Source organism: Callospermophilus lateralis, chromosome 18, assembly GCF_048772815.1.
Source record: "Callospermophilus lateralis isolate mCalLat2 chromosome 18, mCalLat2.hap1, whole genome shotgun sequence".
In the NCBI taxonomy this organism is placed as follows: domain Eukaryota; kingdom Metazoa; phylum Chordata; class Mammalia; order Rodentia; family Sciuridae; genus Callospermophilus; species Callospermophilus lateralis.
In genome coordinates, this window is record NC_135322.1 from 47,167,643 (window position 1) to 47,185,293 (window position 17,651).

Genomic DNA, 17,651 nt, shown 5'->3' on the forward strand with positions numbered 1-17,651 from the left:
TTTTTAAGATCAAGGACAACCTTCACAGGAGTTCTGACTGTAGATTTTGCTAAGCCCTTCAATTGATGAGGTAAATGAGACTTGGATTTAAACCAAGAGAAATGCAGATCTTGAAGCTGAAATAGGTCTGTCTCTCTGAAGACACAATCATTTAGAGGAAATGGAAGACAAGATCAAGATGAGTAAAGAGGAAGGGGAATGGGAGTATCTGTAGAGAGGCAGCTGATTGTCTCTCATGTCCAAGTGGGAGGGTCAGGATTGGAAAACAGATTGGACTAGTTCCAAAATCCAGGTTTCTTTTTGGTAATATTCTTTTCTGTCATTTTTTTTGTATTTCTCCTAATTTTTATCCTCCTGTTCTGCTTATTTTTCCTTCTTTATTTTCTCTCTTTTCTTGGAGGGCCCTAGTAACAAGTTCCTACTAGGTAAAGCTTAATTCCCCATAAAACACCTTAGATTATCACAGAAAAATCCAGAAAAAGCCATAATCCTCAGTACAGTTCATTCAGAAATGGTCTAGGGTCATTTCTTCTTTAGAAGTCTATTGGTCTTGGTCGAAAATTAATTATTTTATCAATTCATTAGGGAACTTACTTTATACTACTGTGAATTTACTTATAAATTTGCTGAGGTCAAGGAATTCATGACCAGTCCTATCATTTAACTGATGCAGAATTCTACATAAAAGCAATAAGGAATGCCCTGCTTAAGATCAAAGTCAAGTATTTGTTTTTGTTTGTTTAATAAAATAAAAGTCTTCAATGAGAACAATAATACCAAGCACTGGACAAATAAATAGAAGGTGTTAGATGGCCTCAGTTTCTGTGATTGGGCTTTCCTTTTTCTCTATTCTCTCACCTTTCCTGCTGTCATGGGGCACACTGCCTCTTAGCTTTAGCTAACCTGCCCTGCTTGGTTTTCCTTTTAACACAGTGTGTGTATTCATTCTGCATGGCTTTTGCAATCCAAGTTCATTTGCCTGAAATTAATATCAACTTTGAAGCCGTCCCTGGCCACCATTTATAAAACAGATACCCTACTTCTTAAGTGTTAGAAATCTCTATCCTTCTTCCTGAGGTGGTTTTTCTATGCCAATTAACAACACTATACATAAAATACACTTATTTGTAAGTCTGCATTTCTTTTTTCTTCTAATTAGAGAATAATCTCCGAGAGGCCATGCTATAATTTCTATTATGTTCCTTGTTATATTCCTACTATTACTCAGAGTAGTTTCTAGGATATATCAGGCAATCATTGTTTTCATAATAATCGAAAAACTATTCGAGAAGCTCCTGGTCTATTGGAAAGTCATGCAAACCAGCCAACCAACAGATCAACCAACCATCCATCAGCAGCAGCCATCCAACCATCTATCAAACAAACACTATAAGACTTAAGAATCCCTTATACAATCAGGCTCCCTGATACCCTGCCCAGGATCACCAGTTCAGCCTGATGAGTTTAGGAAGACTTCTTAAATTGGCTAATCCTCTGTTCTTCTATCAGCAAAATGGACTATAATACTATATTAATACAGTAAAACACTCTACACAATGCCAGACGTATGTAGCTATTAACACACATGCAATTTTATTATACTATATATAAAAGAAAAGGACAAGATTCAATAGGGTCCAAATTAGCTCTGCCTAGGGAGCTCAGAAAAACAAAGAAGAAATAAGCCTAAAATCCAGATACTCTGTAGAAAAGCACTCATTGTTTTTTTTTAAGGGATGGGGTGAAGGTATTTAATGTTCTTAGTCTCTTAAAACATTTTGTATAGAGTAACAAACACATCATTGTTCTCCTTCATCTCTGATTATCAATCTGTTTTTAAAAGGAGTGATTGGTCAAGAACAAGGCTACTACCTGGATTCTAAAGCACTACCAGGCAGGATATGCCTGAGGAAGTACATTTTGATATGTCATACTCTAATTTCCCTCTTGATTCACACACTAGTTAGCAAAACCAGAGGAGTTCAGAGTTTTAATTCAACTTAAATATACCATACAATCATATGTAACAGTTTTACCATCACATAGTATGAGGGGGATTTCTAAAACATCAAAATTTCTACCTCATTTTAACGTTTTCTTTTTATTTCAAAGTAGAGAAGGTGATGCATTCCTCTGCTTGATTTTATATGCATAAGATATAGACTGATAGACCATGTTTTACACAAGTAGATGCACAAAGAACATTAGTGTTCAAAACTACTGACTTCCATAGTAATTTGTTCTTGCAAATAATAACTCAAATTGTGACAGAAAAAGAAAAAAAAAACACAAACATTTCACTTAACAACAATTATCTAGGAAATGTTGCATCGTTATTACTTGGAATTAGTTCAACTTTCATTCATGTTAAATGAATTAAAGGGTGACATTTAGGCTATTTCCTAAAAAAAAAAAAAAAAAAAAATGGGACTTCTCAGTCTTTAAATACATTTCCTTGGCTTGTGCTTTCATCTAGGCAATTTTGCTACTTTAATGTTATTTAAAATTAAATTTGTTCTTTGTTTCGTTACAATGCTTAGCAAGTTAATAAGTTTATAAATCATAATTAACTACAACTTTCTGTTCTGTTGCCCTTCTGAATTGCTTTCTTTTGACTTTTTTTTCTTTTCTCTCTTCCCCATGTGATTTGCCACATGTATGCTTTATTTCAAAAATGGATAGACCTCATTCCAAGGTAGAGGCTCAACTGCAAATGTGTGACCTTGCCGTGAGTGATATGCACATTAATGACTAGATGCATGTGCTTGCTCAGACATGTGTGTGCACATAAATGTGTGCATAAGTGCTTAACTGCCTTCCAGGGACCATTGGATCTTTCTTTCTTTGTTTCTTCTTTCTTTCTTTCAAGGTTTTCTTCACTTTGTGGGTTCAATTTCTGAAACATGTTGATTCTGCTATTCCATCAGGGACTCCTTATTTCTGTACAATAAAGAGAAGTCAAAGTATAATGAATTTTCAAACACTTCAGTAAAGCTTTAAAATGTTCAAAGGCAGAGTCAAAAGGCCTTCGTCATTAGGATCCCACTTAGGGAATGTAGGCGAGCTTCATTAGAATGGAGAACCACAGGGGGCAAAAAGGATTCTCACAAATGCCTCTGTGTTCAATGTATCACATCACAAGGGGTCTTCCCTAGTGGCTTATCTAGAAAGTACGGTGATTTTAGCAAAGAGAAGTGCAGAGGTAAGTGGCTCTAATGAGGAAAACACAGGTCTAGATCTGCGGGTCCTTCTCAGTTCTCTGACAAACACACTCTCACCAGCATTCTTGCTCACCTGAGTGCACCACGCACAACACACACCTATCCATGTTGTTCTTAAGCCTAAGGCATGTTCATAGTTGTTTCCAAGCTTTTATTATTGTCTCTTGTGGTCATCAGAAGTTCATTTGCTGTTTTCCTTTTATTCTTGTTGAATTGTGATAAGTTTTTACCTGATCTCTCCCTTCTCCTGTAAAAAATAACATAAAATAAAATAACTGAACAGTGGTTTATGTCATATCATATGGTTCTCTCAAGTGTCTCACAAATACTCTTTCCCTTTGGAAGATGCAAGAGGTGGTCCTTCTCATTCCCTCCAGTCTTTTCTTGCCTCTCAAATCCACAGTGATGACAGTTAATATGTCTCTCACTTCTTGGTTTAGTCTACAGCCTTGTTGGAGGAGGAACTCCAGAGCCTGAGGCCATCTTCTAAAGCAACCTTTCAATTTATGACACTATAAATCCATAGGCTCCAGCATTCCCATCCCTCCTGAAAAATGAACTGAAGGGCACCACTTCCATCTCTGGATGGCCAGGCCAGCAGCACAGGCCAGGCCTGGAACCATATCATCAGTGTCCAAATTCACAATTAAATGACCTTGGAAAAAACAGACTCTGTTGGCCCTCTGCACCACGAAGAGACTCCACTAGATTTTACCTTCCTACTTGTTCTCTGGCTTGGTGTAGCTGGTTTCCATCCTAAAAGCTGCACATACCTATGACCTATTATAGATCCACATATCTAAAAAATATGGTTCTTTGCTTCTTGTGCTTTTTGGTTTCTGATAGTACATATCTTAACTTTTTTTTTTTTAAAAATAAGAGTTATTTTTAAAACTTATAGAAAGAAACTCTTATGAGAACCAACTTGTGTACTCTGCCTTAAGATGTTGAACACTGCTTATCTGCTTATCATAAAATGATTCTGTATGGTAAGCCCAGATGATACCAATCATGAAAATGGTTCAATGTTGAATTTGTGTGTGTGTGTGTGTGTGTGTGTGTGTGTGTGTGTAAAATAGTAGGGACTTTATGTTCTAGACCTGGAGAAACTTTAGATAAATATTATTACAGATGAGTAGAAAATAGCAGAAACCCAAATACTGCTTTAGAAAATTTTTCTGCTGAAATCATCACTAATACTGATGTAGAGAATACCTAGGTTCTGTCCACCACTCTTAACTAAGTCATCTTGAATCATTATATTCCCTTCAATGGGACAACATTTTTTCTTTTACATTTTTAAAAGAAAAAAAACCTTTTAAAAAATTGTAAAGTACTTGTTTAAAAAAAAAAAAGGTAATAGAAAACCTGCTGTGTTACATTGCAGAGGCATGGTACAGGAAGGAATTTGTCAACATCCTTATAATTCATCCCACTTCATCTGAAAGTTGATGTTAGAGTTAGAGATAATGAGGTCTGAAGTGCTTAAAACCATAATAGATGTTCAATAAATTTTAGTTCTTATTGCACACAGAAATTTAATCTATTTGTATTCATATATTAGAGCACATCATAAATTAAATGTCTGCATAAAGTCCAAATGGAATGCATCAAATATCCATTTTTAGGTAGAGTGATTTTTAAGCAATAATACAACTTTTTTCTCTCTTCCATAGGCAAGATGGGGAAGGAAGCTTCTTTGAAGACTTTATGAGTCAGGTAGTCTAATTATGTGATGCTAAAGTGTTCTCCAACATAATGGCTTACAACCCAAATAGTTAACAACCAGGGATTACTTCACTCAGTCTACATGGCCATCCCATATTGGATTTAGCCTGTATAATGTTATTTTTATGCCAGAACACAAGCTGAGAGAGAAGTTTCCATTGGGAATACTGCCATTCATATGCTGGAGGAAACAAGTAACTTGAGATGGCAAAATAACAAAATATTTGAATAAGGGTCAAGGGTGGAATTCAGTGGTAGAGCACTTGCCCAGCATATTTGAGGCCCTGGGTTCAATACCCAGCATAGCAAAATCAAAAACAACAACAAAAAAACAGAGTATCTGCTTAAATATGCATGTCACTTCTATTCAGATTTCACTCCCATGCACTCTCATGTCCATTGCATAACCAAACAAGAGAGATATGAGGCCAAAGTATTTATTCTCTCCCAAGCAGACACCATTGATATTTGAGACTCCCATTCCCAATGACTCAGTAGTATTAGAGAAGAGTATTAAAAGTCGAAGACATCTACTAGGTGAAAATAATTTGTCACCAAATACCAATATCCTCATTCCTACCCTGTCTTTACCTTGGTGCATATATCTAAGCAATTTACTTAATTTGTTAATTTTACATGAATCAGGACATTTAAAGAAGAAAGTACTCATCTCCTCAGCTAATTTCAGGATTGGAAAAAGGACGATATTAGATAATAAAAGTGTCAAAGTGTTTTGAATACCAAACAAAACTTAAAAAAAAGATCCTATGGGATCCAAGAATCATATCTATTCACCCCAAAATTCAGAGATTATACTGGACAGGAGATCTGTTAAGCTATCATCTGGCAAGATCTTCAATATGGAGCAAGAAAGCAAAGATTTTCTTCATTATTGTTATCTTGAAAGAGTTCTTCCAATTAGCACTAGTACTTTCAAAGGGATACCCAAATATGAAAAAAAAATGTGCTTGTAGAAGAAAGGGTGTCTGCTCTTCCTTGATTTACCTCCAGACTTGGGCTTGAACTGGAAATATTCTAAAAGTGAAGGTTACTAGGGCCTTTGTACTCTGCATATGGCACAAGTAATTTTTGAACAGTGATATAATGTATCCTCAGTTACTCTTCATCCCACAAACTTAATTTCTCTTTATTAAAAGAATTCTCATTTAAATATAAGGATTTTTCCCTTGTGTTTTACTGGATGTGGTATAAAGACCAATAACCAGGAACCATGACCCCTGAATTTGAGGCCTGTATTAATTTGCAAAGAAACTACGCTACATGGTGTGATAAGTTACCATAAACTGCATGGTTTAGAACCAGAGAAATTCATTATTTCACAGTTTTGGAGGCAAGAAAGCTTATGGGATATTGGTCAAGTCATCTTCCTTGTAGAGATATTAGGGGGGAACCATTTCCTGGCCTCTCACTTAGGTTTTGGAAGTTCCTTGGCTATTGTTAGCATATCTCCAGTCTTTGCATGGTGGTCTTTCCATCAGCATTTCTCTTTAAGTATTCACATTTCTTAATCCACATTTGTTTCTTTATATGAGGATCATTCCTACTGACTTTATCATAACTGCTTCTGCATTGATCCTACTCCTAGATAAGTTCACCTTCTGAGGTATCTAGAATTGCACCTTCAGTGTAAGAGTTTCTGGGGATCCAATTCAACCCATAACAAGGCCTAGTTTACTTGCAATGTGATTTTAAGTAAATAAATATTTGCTCTTTGACTTTCAAGACAAGTATTCTAGCTTGGCATCTTTTTGTCAAAAAGTGTTTAGAAGTACCATGAAGCCTCAAGATTCTAAGACCTTGAGATACTAGACCCTAAATTATTTCATAAAGGATAAAGCATACCTAAAGGATCAAAAAAAGATTTGACCTCTTAATTTAAGAAGTCACAAAAATAACTGTTTTTTCCCTCAGAAGACTTTGACTAAAGGAGAGAATCAAAAAATGACCAAATTGAAGGAAACTTCCATGATCCTCTGGAGGAAAGTGCCTTCCATACCAAGTTGTTTCCTTGTCTTTGCATAAGGTCTACCCTTGGCTGGACACTCCTGCCCTCCAGGGCTGCCTCCTTCATGTTGGACATGGACTGGTGAGATACTCTGAAGTTGGGTCTATGGCACTCAATGTAGGTTCCAAACTGACCTTCTGTGGTTGGACTAAGCCAATGTTACTTAGAGGTAATGTCAATCCCCTTCTCCAGGGATGACCTTTAGACACCCTCAGAACTGGTAGAAGCTACAGCATAAAAAAAAAAAAAAAAAAAAAAAACAACTTGGATGTTCCTAGGTCTTTTATTCTTCAACAAAAATTAGAAATTCCAGAATTCCAGGTTTTTCAGTCCTGAGTCTCCATCACAGAAAATAACCCACCCCAGGTAGTATTTCAGGTTGTCACTGAATCAAAAAGAAATTCTATCAGCTAAACATAAGCTGTGGCACTTTTACCATTGCAGTTAAAATGATTAAAAAAAAAACTTGGCACTACATTTAGAAGGACAGATTAATTATGACATGGTTAGAAACCATTGATATGTGTGGATGCTTATCAAGTAATTATTCAAACCCACACATTCACAAGAAAACGGAAAAATCCTTATGAGAAATTTACCTCTACAAATTTGAAAAGTTCATTCTTAAACCTGCTATGATTTATACACCCACATTTTGATAATTTGAATTATGTATTAAAAACATGCTTTCAAAATATTCATCATTATAACATGTTTTACACAACACTGTGGTATATTTCTTGCTAGAAATTCATTATTAATACATATTTTTAGGATACATTCAAATGTATCAAGAAATGTAGCTGCATTTATTGATAACAAATGAAATTAATGGAGCATCTGTGAATGAGATTTTAATTTAATTACCTGAAACTTCATAAGATCTTAAAGTCGGATTTCCAAATTCATCAAGATGCTAAAAATGAGATTGTTTTTAAGCATAGGAGAGCAGGAAAATTAAGGAGTTTCTCCTTCTTTAGCACAAAGTATAGTTTACTGAAGACTTCCCTGTGAATATGACATTGAAGTGACCTACAAAATAAAAGCAGTCAGAATTTAACGTAGATAACCCACAGGAATTCACACACACACACACACACACACACACACACACACACATACATGCGCATACAAACACACATTCTATGAAATTGATTATGATCACTTCAAGACAGCATATGGAGGTGAGACAAAAGAGAGATTAGCAGAGAATAAAAACACAGAGCACAAAGAATGTTAATAGCAGTATTATTTAAAACACCATATTATACAATCTCAACGAATCCTAATGAATCAGAGGATTTATTTGATCCTAACAATGGCTAAGTACTTCTTAAAATGAAATCAAGAGAGATTAGGACGAAAGTGGAAAAAAAAAATAAAGGGTCCATCTGAAGCTTAAAAGTCAAGAAATAAAGAAGCATTGCATGTCAGGTCCATGGAGAACTTGAAAATTTATTCTGATTTAACCAATATATTTAACTCTCTCCAAGGCTGGGTCTTTGTTTCATAGTCAAGTCATTAGACTCTACCCTTGGCAATATTTTCTCAGCCCCCGGCTCTGAATTTTGTTATTTATTTCCCTTTCTGCCACATAGAAATAGAGACTTAATAAAAACATATTTTATTTCCAATCTGCTATTTCATGGTTCTTGCTCTGATAATCATTACTTCTCTTTATTGCAAAACAATTTCTTTTTTTAAAGGCATGCATCTTGAATGGCCATATTTATGTGCTGACTCTTCCCTAAACAATAGCAAACTTCACTTTAGCGTTTCTAGCTCCTCTCGGTGAATTGGGGACAAGGATGGATTGAATGATTGATGGTCTTCATTGGTGAACGAGGCTCCTGGCTTAACTCCTTTAGGCCTGAGCTGAACAGCCTAAGCAAAGTGGAGGGTTGATAAATTACCAAAATAGTACTGCCCAAGTTATTCATGAAGCCCTACAACCTTAACATGATCTGAGGACAGAGGGAAAAATGCTGGTATGATACCATGAAGCACAAATCAAGTTCAGGGTCTCATTCCCATCTGAAGCAAAATAATGTCCTTCTTTACCATCTCCTTTGGAAAACACCTGTGGTTAACACAGGGTCAAGGCTAGGTTCCACTAGACCCTATAACAACTTTTGTAAACACCAGTAAAATATAAATCCATTCTTCATTTGATGCCAAATAAATGTTAATTGTGTTGTCCTGCCTTCATGAAGAAATGAGTATAAGAGAATTAAGATCAGCAATTTGCCCTCAGGTCATCTAGGTAGGAACTGGCCAAGCCAAATTTCAATGCATTTTAAGTACATCAGGATGTTGTGCCAAAAAGTTAGGAATTAAAACAGAAAGTTCAGGACATCATATTTACTTGGAACTTTTGCTATTTTATGATTCCTAAAACAATCCTTAATTCACACAGTCTCTACACACAGTAGGTAAATTTGTTTTCAACTGATTTTCCTTAGTGTCCCCTTAGTTGGCCATGCAGTAATATCTTCATTTTCTTATCCTTGAATTTTTCTGTCAAGGATTTTGAACAAAAAAAAAGAACAGATCAAATAGGAACAAAAGCACATCTCAAGGATCGTCCATGGAAGATGATGGAAGTCACATCAGATCACCATGAAGTTATATTTTACTTTCCTGTAATTTTATTGTTATGAAGATACATACAAACATGAGTTTGGAGCCCTGTTTAAGAGAAGCCATATTAGATTTCTCTGTCTCTAGCCAAACTTTTTCTTGATAGCCTTATCTCATGAATCAAATAGAAGTCTTTTCCCCTTTTTATAACATGCAATGAATCCCAACACTGGAGCAACCATTGCAGAAATTACTTGAACCATGTTTGCCTTATCTCCTGTTGGTAAGGCAAGGTGTAGAGCATTATACCCGGCTTACAGTTATAACAATAACAGCATTGAGAGGGCCTGGTGCCCTACCTTGAAAAATCAGGACTCACCTATGTCAAATACTTTATTACATGAAGTTAAGAATATTTATATAAAGAAAAAAAACCCAACTCTAGTTCATATTCCTGTGGTCCCATTTAATTGGAAATCTATTCAGCTAATCAAACTTAATTCTCCCACTGAATTCCATATCTGTGTAGATGGCCTCAAGCTTTACTGCACCCCAAGTGACCTTAAAATCATGGGATCAACTTACATTTTCTGCTTTCCACTTACACTACGGACCTCAGAATCCTTATTTATCCTTATTGTTTTCACTACCATTTATCCTTATTGTTTTCTCCAAGAGACTCATGGGTCCAGTTGTAGCTATCTTCAGGCTGCCATATTGTCACCAGAACGATCTCCTTAAAATGTGACTGTGGGGTGGTGGTGGGAAGTGAGTGAGCCGTCCCCATGCCCATGCAGCCAGACCCGCAGATCTCACCTAGTTGGAATACTACATCTCTGAGAGTGTTAGAGGTCCCCTATCCAGCTGCTTTTCGCAGAAATCACTAGCACCGTGACCCCATGTGGGGCTCCGGGGCCTCATTGTTGGAGTAGGACACCTGGTGTGGGAGCAGGACCCAAAGCCAGAAGTTCCAGTCCATGCAAGACTCGAGAGCGCCTTAGCAGAATCACCTATCAACACATCTGCAGGCCACCAAGACGTCCTCGCTCTGCTCCCATGCAGGTCACTCAGCGGCTACCTACCCATAGCACAATGCCATCGCCCAGCTCCCACCACCTCACCAGGCTCCTCCCACATCACCAGGCTCCTCCCACCTCACCAAACACCCAGTGCTGAAAGCAGACCGCTGCCATCTTGGCTCAACATTCTCGCCATATGAGCTGGAGGCAGTTCCCAGATGGATCTCTAGTGGCCAGGTACAGATTTCCAACCTTCCCCCCTCCCCAGCTGCGGTAACCCAACACAGTAGTTGCCCAACACAGGTGTGCAGTGTGACCAGGGAGCCGCCCACGGGAGCCCCGGGATGAGAGTTTCCTCAATTGGGAACTGCTGGGGGAGAGGGAGAGACCAGGACCTGGGAAATCTCCAGGCAAGAGCGGGAGTTAGTACCTGGCACTCAGGTTATATGAGCGAGCAGTCCCAAAAAGAGACCCCAGAGGTGCAGTCTTCCTGCAGGGGACTGGTGGGTGCCACTTCCCCGCATCCAGGCACCCTGCGCCAGGACCAGTCTTCCCACCCTGGTTACCTCCACCATCCGAAGGGCAGAGACAGCAGCTTACAACAGACGACGCCACCTACTGGATGAGAAGAGAAGCAGGAAAGATATGGATCTCTAAAGCTAGCTACAACCCTGGCTTCTTATTGGTTTATTTGTTTTTTTTTTTTTCTCTTCTACCCCCCTCCACCCTCCAGCCCTCATATCACCAACATATGTGAAACCAAGACTTTGCAAGAAATGGGACTTTGAGGTCTGAGTCATCTGATTAATATAATATAGAGGTGTTGAATATGCCCCTTTTTTTCTTTTCCTTTTTATTCTTTCATTTTTGTTTCCACCGCCAAATTTTACTGTTTTAACATCCATATTTTTCTAAATACATGTGTGTGTTAGTTTTATATACTCCACTGTCTTCCCACGTACTTGCCTACCCTAAATCACTTCCTGTCTATTCTCTTTCTACTAACCCTCTTCACTATATTTCTCCTTCATACTTCCTATGTTATATTGACTCTATATCCTCACATCCTACCTCTTCAGAATATCGTCCTAAGCCCTACCCCTAGATTATTGTCCACCATCAGAAACTGTAAACCTTTTTACAAAACTACTGATTATAAATTAGATAATAATTGAATCCAACATTTCTGTACATCAAGACTAAACTGGAAACATCTTAATAACAACAAACTGTTCCTAGGTGGTATATTGTTGATATTGGGATCTGTTAACATTGTCCTTCCCCACAAAGGAGAAGTCTTGGAACCCTACAAGAGCACTACAAACCTACAGAGTAAAAACAGTAACAATCTAGACCCACAGAGCTGGAAAGGAAGACACACAAACAACATGAAAAGACAAGGGAAGAAAGTACCTAAGAAGACACCGCATCATTAGACTCATTGGCAGCCAGAGCAGGAGGAATGAGAGAGAAGGAGTTTAGGATGTACATGGTTACAATGTTCTGGGAACTCAAGGAAGATATAAGAGAGCAAATACAGGCAGTGAAAGATCACGTCAACAAGGAATTAGATAAACAAATACAGGAAGCAAAAGATCACCTCAACAGGGAATTAGAGTTGCTAAAAACAAAAACAAACAAAACAAAACAAAACAACAGCAACAACAACAACAAAAAAACCCAGAAATCCTTGAAATGAATGAAACAGATGCAAAAATTCCCAATAAAATTCTGGCAAATCGAATACAAAAACATATCAAAAAGATCATACACCATTATCAAGTGGAATTCATCCCAGGGATGCAAGGTTGGTTCAAAATAAGGAAATAAAAAAAAGTAATTCATCACATCAATAGACTTAAAGAATCACATGATCATCTCGATAGATGCAGAAAAAGCATTTGACAAAACACAACACCCCTTCATGTTCAAAACACTAGAAAAACTAGGGATAATGGGAACATATCTCAACATCGTAAAGGCTATCTATGCTAACCCCAGGCCAACATCATTCTAAATGGAGAAAAATTAAAGGCATCCCTCTAAAAACTGGAACAAGACAGGGATGCCCTCTTTCACCACTTCTATTCAAGACAATTCTTGAAACACTGGCCAGAGCAATTAGACAAAAGAAATTAAAGGGATATGTATAGGAAAAGAAGAACTTAAATTAGCACTATTTGTTGACCATATGATTCTATACCTAGAAGACCCAAAAAGCTCCACTAGAAAACTTCTAGAACTAGTAAACAAATTCAGCAAAGTAGCAGGTTATAAAATCAACACCCATAAATCAAAGACATTTCTGTATATCAGTGACAAATCCTCTGAGATGGAAATGAGGAAAACTACCTCATTTACAATAGCCTCAAAAAAAAAAAAATAAGATACTTGGGAATCAACAAGAGGTGAAAGATCTATACAATGAAAACTAAAGAACCTTAAAGAAACAAATCAAAGAAGTCCTTAGAAGATGGAAAGATCTACCTTGCTCTTGGATAGGCAGAATTAATATTATCAAAATGACCATACTTCCAAAAGCACTTAACAGATTTAATGCGATTCCAATCAAAATCTCAATGGCATTCCTCATAGAAATAGAAAATGCAATCATGAAATGCATCTGGAAAAATAAGAGAGCCAGGATAGCTAATGCAATCCTTAGCAGGAGGAGTGAAGCAGGTGGCATCACTATACCAGACCTTAAACTATACTACAGAGCAATAGTAACAAAAACAGGATGGTATTGGCACCAAAACAGACTGGTAGACCAATGGCGCATAATAGAGGACACAGAAACTAACCCACTAAATTACAATTATCTTATATTAGACAAAGGTGCCAAAAACATGCACTGGAGAAAAGATAGCCTCTTCAACAAATGGTGCTGAGAAAACTGGAAATCCATATGCAACAAAATGAAATTAAACCCCTCTCACCATGCACAAAATTCAATTCAAAATGGATCAGGGATTTAGGAATACAACCAGAGACCTTGCATGTAATAGGAGAAAAAGTAGGCCCGAATCTTCATCATTTGCGATTAGGCCCCCATTTCCTTAATTGGATTCCTATAGATCAAGAATTAAAACCAAGAATTAATAAATAGGATGGACTCAAACTAAAAAGTTTCTTCTCAGCAAAAGAATCTGTGAAGTGAATTAGAGAGCCTACATCTTGGAAACAAATTTTTACTCCCCACACAACAGATAAGAGCACTAATCTCTAGGATATATAAAACACTCAAAAAGCTAAACACCAAAAAAAAAAAAAAAAAAAAAAAAACAATCAATAAATGGGCCAAGGACATGAACAGACACTTCTCAGAAGAGGATATTCAATAAATCAACAAATATATGAAAAAATGTTCATCATCTCTAAAAATTAGAGAAATGCAAATCAAAACTACTCTAAGATACCATCTCACTCCAGTCAGAATGGCAGCTAATATGAAGACAAACAACAATAAGTGTTGGAAAGAATGTGGGGAAAAAGGCACCCTCATACATTGCGGGTGGGACTGAAAATTGATGCAGCCGATATGGAAAGCAGAAAGGAGATTCCCTGGAAAACGGGAAATGGAACCACCATTTGACTCAGCTATCCCTCTCCTTGGTCTATACCCAAAGGACTTAAAAACAGCATACTACAGGGACACAGCCACATCAATGTTTATAGCAGCACAATTCACGATAGCTGAACTGTGGAGCCAACCTAGATGTCCATCAGTGGATGAATGGATTAAAAAAAACGTGCATACATACACAATGGAATTGTATTCAGCAATAAAAGAGAATAAAATCATGTCATTTTCAGGTAAATGGATGGCATTGGAGAAGTTAGCTAACCCCCCCCCAAAAAAAAAATGCCAAATGTTTTCTCTGATATAAGGAGGCTGACTCATAGTGGGTTAGGGAGGGAGAGCATGGGAGGAATAGATGAATTCTAGATAGGGCAGAGGGGAGGGAGGGAGGGTAAAGGAAGAGGTAGGGGATTAGCAAGGATGGTGGAATGTGATAGACATCATCATTATCCAAAGTACATGTATGAAGACATGAATTGATGTGAACATACTTTATATACAAGCAGAGGTATGAAAAATTGTTCCATATGTATAATAAGAATTATGATACATTCCGCTGTCATGTATTTAAAAAATAAAATCAATTAAAAAAATGTGACTGTGGGTCTAGGATGGAGTGCTTGCTTAGCACTCATGAGACATTTGATTTGATCCTCAGCACCACACAAAAATAAATAAATAAGAATAAAAGCATTATGTCCATCTACACCTAAAAAATAATTTTTTAAAAAGGTTTTTTAAAAAAACATGAATGTGAATATATATATATATATATATATATATATATATATATATTTTTTTTTTTTTTTTTTTTTTTTTTTTTTTTTGCTTGTTTACAAACCTAAAGAGGACAGTTGACCTCAAAGCCTCATCCTTCCCATGTACCCGCTGGTTCCCTTCCACTCCATGACCTAGGCCCTGGAAGTTGTCTTTATCTTCCAGGATATTGTTCATGCTGTGTCTTCAGTATAGCACATCTTGTCTTGTCTAAACACTCATCTTTCTGGCTTCACTTCATGTCACCTCTGTGAGATGGTTTTTGTTTTTTTAGCACATCAGATAAAATTGCACATTTGGGACTCTTCCCTGAATCTTATCAGGACACTTCTATTAGCACATTGAATTTCTTTAGGTAAGATTGTTTTTTCTCTATTATACTGTAATCATCTTGAACTCATGCATCTTTTGACATTGTGTCTCCTGGGTCCCACATTGGTTCTGTGTGTTTAGAAATATCAAATAAATATTTGTGGAATAAATAAACAGAAGCACAATTAATTTCCCCAATTCCTGTTCCTCAGAACAACCCTTTAAGAAGCTTCAGAAAATTATTTTCATTGTCTCAGACTTTGCAATAACTCAGACACCCTGTCTATATAACACTTATTAATCATAATAACTTGGAAATAATTTCTCTGTGCAAACATTCAGGGTCTCATCCATAACTAAGTGAAATACAGCCTAAAATAATCAATCATTATTTTCTAAACCAAAGACCCTGTAATTAAGGAGTCTATCAATGTGCCAACAACTCATGGGTTTAGAAATTAATTTTTGTTTGTTAAAGGACTTTAAAGATAATGTAATATGGGCCCATTGGGAAATAGATTAGTAAATTGATTGTCTCATTTCACTTGTTCTTTTTTATTTAAAATCTGTGGGAAAGTAGAAAAGTCGTGCAGTTTTATTCCTTTAAAATTTGATAAGGTGCACAGTTTCTTGCAAAGTCAGAGGAATCATCTTTGTATTGAATTGTAAAATGTGTGGAAGTAGGACAAGAACATCCGAGCACTTAGATCACAGGAAGTAGGTTATTATATTTAGTCTTCTGTGGATTCATTTGTTCAATAAACATATTCTGAGTGACTGCCTCCAATATGTCAGACACACATTGCTATATTTGTTTTGAAGATGATACAACCAGAAGCCTAGAAAATTACTGAATTACTCCTAGGCTTTACAGTTTAGTATATAGCAGCACCAGAATCAGAACTCAGGTCTGTGTGACCCCAGAGCCCCTGTCCACTCTTTGTGAGTCCATATGCATTTGATTGGAAGGCCTTACTTGACATATTGTTTGATGTCTTTTTCCTGAAGGCAAGTTGAAGGAAATTCTAGCGAAGCGAATATTCTTATTAAAAGACCCACTTGACAAATGACCAAAGCATTTATGAGCTGAAGTAGGAGTTGCTGGTCATCTCATTTAATCCTTTCATTTTAATGATGAAAGAGCAACCATGTGTCTATGTCCCATACTTTATTTATTCATTCAGCCAGTATTGACAGAATACCTACTTTATGAGACACAGTGCTAACCACTTGTATTAAAACAAGAAATAAGACAGTTTGGATTTTTTTTTTTTTTTTTTTTTTTTGCAACAAGAATTAAACCCAAGAGCACATAACCATTTAGCCACATCCTCAGTGTTTTGTTTGTTTGTTTTGATTTTGAGACAGGGCCTTGATACATTGCTGAGACAGGCCTCAAACTTGTGATCCTCCTGCCTCAGCCTTCCCAGTTGCTAGGATTCCAGGCATGTACCACCCAGCCCAGCCAAGACAGATCTGCTATTTTTAAAAATATTTTTTTAGTTGTATATGGACACAATCTCTTTATTTTATTTATTTTTTAAAATTTAATTTTAAGTGGTGCTGAGTGTCAAACTCAATGCCTCACACATGGGAGACAGGCGCTCCACCCTTAGGCTACAACCCCAGCCCCAGATTAAGAGCTGTTGCAATGCAGAGCTTATGTGACAAAGTCCCATTGAAAGTTATGGCCATCATGCTCATACTAGAGGAAAATTCCTCTGTAACTTAGATCCACAGGAAACTACCCCTTCCCTGAAAGAAAGGAGGGATGAAAATACAGTGGCGATGGGTCAGAATGCAGAGCGTCATTCCATGCAGAGAGGAGAATCGGAAGTCCATCCTGCCCACCTTGTCTAGGTGAGGTGCTACTTCATACGGGCACATTAGCACCTATATTGAGGTATGTACCTACTACTTTGTGATTTTAGGGTGAAATGCCTGTTGCCTTTCCTACCTTGTAAACTTCCTGAGATCGAAAACTATGCTTTGCTTATCAGAGAACATCAGAAACTCAGTACATTCTCAGTACTAATTTATTGACAAAATGAGTAAGTGAAAACATTTAGGATCCATTTTAGAGAGAAGTGATTCTCTTTGCAATGCTAAATTACATGAAAAATTTTTACTGAGAGTTTTAGCAAAAACAAAGAACTTTTGTGTGTGTGTGTGTGTGTGTGTGTGTGTGTGTGTGTATGTGTGTGTGTAGAGTAACAAGAGATTGGATGGAGAGAGCCCTACTCGAATGGAGGTCAAGGTGGAAAGAAACAGAAAATAACAAATAGAAGCAAATTGGTAGAACTGGAGCTATATAAGAAAACGTAAGTACAGAAGAAGCTCCAGTGGGTACAGCTGTTCCCAATGATTAGCTCTGAGCACCCACTCTGGGTTGTTACTAATTGCAC